Raw genomic sequence first — 5,000 nt, 5'->3', positions numbered from 1 at the left:
AAGGACCCCCCAGGAGCAGTGGGCAGCTTTGCAGCGCCTGGGGACCAAGTGAAGTGAACTGTCCATCTTTGGTCAGGGATGGACATGAGTTCTGTTATTTTGCATGTTTTTACTGTTGGGGTTCTTAGTGGAGGAAACCCCTTGTGAACAAGGGGAGAACATGCAAACTCCACACAGAAAGGCCCGGGAGATAGCCCACCTGAGCACTGTGCACTCTGGGTATGATGACTTGTATTAGAAATGATGCGAATTGCAAGTGTTATTGATTAAAGCATGTAATGTGAAGTTGAGGAGAACTGGGGTGATTGTTTTTTTTTTTTGTCCTTGAGAATATAGTGTGCTGGAACAGTGATACTCCCTGTTCTTCTTATCTCTGTAACTCTGTTAAATAGACACTGTGTCACGGAACGAACAGACTTCGAGATTGGGATACTTGGAACAGAGTTTATTGCAAACAGAGACAGCCAGGAACACACAGGACAGACAACAGGTTGCAGACACAGAGATGCTGATACGAACACGGAGAGGCTGAGGGGTGAATCCTCGACAACACAGTCACAACCCTCGGAGGGGCGCAGGCGCGTAGCACTGCTGGGCACTGGTGGCACTCGCGATGTAATCGCCGAAACTAAATAAAGCAGAGGCAACCTCTGAACGAACAAACTATAACAGAACAAGCCGTTGCGGAAAACAAAACACGAGTCACACTCGGCAAGACACTTAACTAAACTAGAACTAAGGTTATACTCTAAACAGGAACTAATGAGATTAACTAAACTAAACCAAACCAAACTAAGACGGAAGAGTATGTAATCCTCATGAAAGTCAGGCAGCGGGAAATCCAAGGTTTGTGAATCCGTTGACATGCGATACCAGACACCGAGTGAAGGGAGTGTGAGGTATATGTAGGGACTTTGATAGGTGTGGGTGATTAGGGACCCGGTGAGTGTAAACGCGGTGCAGGTGAGTCAGGACACAGGTGTAAGTGATCAGTACTCCGGTGAGCGTGAGCGAGTGGAAACCAACGGGGGCGTGGCTGGTGCAGGTCCGGGCTCTGACGTGACACACTGCCTGTGAAATAATTCATCCGATTCTCACAGACTGCTTGCTGTTCACTCTGTGTGTTTCTGATCCTTCTGCAGAAGACTAATAAACTTTATACTTATCTCTTATTATAAGACTGATCTCATTAGACTGGTTTTTATCAGATTTCCATCACAGACTGTAGCCAGGCTGACTGAATGTACAACAGAATACTTAAGTAGAATATATGACTAATTACTAATAAAGTAGAATATATGACTAATTACTAATAAAGTTGAATATATAACTAATTACTAATAAAGTTACTGAAGCATTTAGCATGTTGTTCTATTCACACAGTGTGTTTGCATGTATGTATCTGAGAACTGTTTCTGATGTCATTGGAGGGCATATACACACACACACACACACACACACACACACACCACACACACACACACACACACACACACACACAGACACACACACACACACCACTGCCCAGTGGAGGGCATACACACACTCACATTGGCAAACCTACAACTGAAAGGTAAAAATCAGAGAGGAGATATTCCATTTATCTTTTACACTTTTTTGTACTGTCTGTTTATTGATTGGGAAAAGAGATATACGAGTATGAAACAGGACTGTGAAGCACAGACAGAGCATCTCTCAATCTAAGCTTTTGTCTTGTCATCCTTTCTTCTTGCTATTCTTTTCTATTTCGTTTTGATGCATGAGAGGGGTATCTCCTTGTAGCTGTGTGACTGATGGGAGCATCTCTTCTGAAGCCTGATTCATTCTCAGCTGGAAATTAATTTCCTCCACCTGAAAAGAGATTTCCTGGCATACCCACAGATAGCATACTGATCACAGCTCTTCACAACACGTACGCACGCTCACTCATGCACAGAGAGAGAGAGAGAGAGAGAGAGAAAGAGGAAGAGAGAGAGAGAGAAAGAGAGAGAGAGAGAGAGACAGAGAGCATACACACTAAAGGCAGTGAATGGAGTGCTCTGCTGTGTGTGTGTGTGTGATGTGCTGTATGTGTATGTGTATGTGTGTGATGTGCTGTATGTGTGTGTGATGTGCTGTATGTGTGTGTGTGTGTGTGTGTGTGTGATGTGCTGTGTGTGTGTGTGATGTGCTGTGTGTGTGTGTGATGTGCTGTATGTGTGTGTGTGATGTGCAATATACGTGTGTGTGATGTGCTGTATGTGTGTGTGTGTGTGTGTGATGTGCTGTGTGTGTGATGTGCTGTGTGTGTGTGTGTGTGTGTGTGATGTGCTGTATGTGTGTGTGTGAATGTGTGTGTGTGTGTGTGTGTGTGTGTGTGATGTGCTGTATAGGGGTTTTAGCATCTCAATACTGAACCAATTTCAATTGTTAATTGCCCCTACACAAATCTGGACCCAAAACGGTGTAAAAGTAGGACCCAGGGTGTGTGTGTGTGTGTGTGTGTGTGTGTGTGTGTAAAAGTAGGGCCCAGGGTGAAATCCTGAAGTTCCCCTTAAAGTGCTGCAGCAGCTGCAGTCATGCTGCCTGTAGGCTGATGAACAGACATCAGTGGAGTGTCTGTATTATGAAACACACACTTTCTTTTTTCAGCCACCTTCCTGTTCAACTGAAACGCTTTCCGTTTGAACTGAAATCCTCTTGCCCAGTTCCAATGTTATATGGGAGCCTTTCAGCTGTGGCTATGAGCCAATTTGATTAGTGTGTGTGAAAGCTTTTCAATAGTTCATGTAAAAGGTTGCACTAGCTTTTCAGTTGTGTGTGTGTGTGTGTGTGTATGTGAGCGTATAGTTTCGTGTGTGTGTGTGAGCGTATAGTTTCGTGTGTGTATGTGAGCGTATAGTTTCGTGTCTGTGTGAGCGTATAGTTTCTCAGTTGTGTGTGTGAGTGTATAGTTTCGTGTGTGTGTGTGAGCGTATAGTTTCGTGTGTGTATGTGAGCGTATAGTTTCGTGTGTGTGTGTGTGAGCGTATAGTTTAGTGTGTGTGTGTGAGCATATAGTTTCTCAGTTGTCTGTGTGTGTGTGTGTGTGTGTGTGTGTGTGTGTGTGTGTGTGTGTGTGTGTGTGTGTGAGTCTGTGTGTGTATGTGAGCGTATAGTTTCTCAGTTGAGTGTGTGAGCGTATAGTTTCTCAGTTGTGTGTGTGAGCGTATAGTTTCTCAGTTGTGTATGTGAGAGCGTTTCAGTTGAGTATGTGTGTGTGAGTGTGTCTATGTGTGTGTGTGTGTGTGTGTGTGTGTGTGTGTGTGTGTGTGAGCGTGTGTGTGTGTGTGTGTGTGTGTGTGTGTATTAGTGTGTGTGTGTGTGTGCGTGTGTGTGTGTGTGTGAGCTTGTATGTGTGTGTGTGTGTGTGTGTGTGTGTGTGTGTGTGTGTGTGTGTGTGTGTGTGTGTGTGTGTTTGTCACTGTCAGTGCAGTGGATTAGGAGGTGTTCTGATGTTAATGCAGTGCTTTTTTACCACCTCTGGCCTCACACACACCACTCCCTCTGGAAATGAATAGGCACATAAATAAACAAATATAACACTGAGGTATAAACACACACACACACACTAACACACACACACACACACACACACACACACACACACACACACACAGTCCCCTCACAAAGCTAGTTTATTTCCCCCCTGAAATCCCTTATTGTGCTGACTGTGTGAAAATGTGTGTGAGCGTATGTGCGTGTTTGTGTGCGTGCGCAATATCTCTCTATCCATGTGCTTTCTGTTAATGTCAAACAGCAACAATACAGAAAGTGTGACTCTCTATCATAGATACTCATAAATAAAGACAAAAGACACAGTACACTTGACAGGGGAAGACACAAATGAAAACAATAAACAAGTGAACACCAAATACACACAATGCAACAGATTTGAGCATTTCATAAATATATATATATACATATATTTCATATTATATTGTATATTTGATACCAATGCAACCTGGGTTAGGTTTGTCATAGCAGAGCTGAAGTGAGGGGAATGATTACAGCAAGTATGATTCACAACATATTTAAGGTGATTTATCCAATTTGTAGAATGACCTTACAATGAGCCCGCCAGTGGGACTGTGTGTGTGTGTTTCTATGGATGTGTGTGTGTGTGGGTGTGTGTGAGTGTGTGTGTGTGTGTGTCTGTGTATGTGTGTGTGTGTGTGTGTGTGTGTGTGTGTGTGTGTGTGTGAGAGAGTGTGTGTGTGTGTCTGTGTATGTGTGTGTGTGCATGTGTGTGTGTGTGTGTGTGTGTGTAAGTGTGTGTGTGAGTATGCGGGTGGGGGAGTGTTGTTTGTAACAGAATCTATTATAACCTTCTGTTGTCTGGTCCCGTGGGAGTACATAGTAAAAATGCTATTGATACAAATTTAAAGGCATCATACAATCAGACTGGTAGAAAGCCTCCGCTGGTGTGTGAATGTGTGTGTGTGTGTGTGTGTGTGTGTGTGTGTGTGTGTGTGTGTGTGTGTGTGTGTGTGTGTGTGTGTGTGGTGGTGTTTACAGCCTCAGTCCCACAAAGCAGTCACACACCAGCTTACGAGAAGCACAGCCGTAATTCTAATCTTACAACACCACAGCGGAAATGGACCTCTGTCCAAACATCCCCCCCTCCCCATACACACACACACACACACACACACACACACACACACATACACACACACACACACACGCACACATACATACATAAACATTTGCAGTCCTTATCCTTGTAATTACAGTTTCATAAAATATGAATTTCTTGTAATTGATATGGCAAAACATAGCTGAAGTACTGGTGCTGTATCCCTGTTATATTGCAACTACACATTGAAGTACAGTAAAGTTCAGTGCAACATATGGCATTACAATCAGTAACAGCACATTGAAGTACACTAAAGTTCAGTGCAGCATATGGCATTACAATCAGTAACAGCACATTGAAGTACACTAAAGTTCAGTGCAGCATATGGCATTACAATCAGTAA

The sequence above is a fragment of the Clupea harengus genome, chromosome 11, assembly GCF_900700415.2.
Source record: "Clupea harengus chromosome 11, Ch_v2.0.2, whole genome shotgun sequence".
Lineage (NCBI taxonomy): Eukaryota > Metazoa > Chordata > Actinopteri > Clupeiformes > Clupeidae > Clupea > Clupea harengus.
This window is presented reverse-complemented; position numbering follows the sequence as displayed.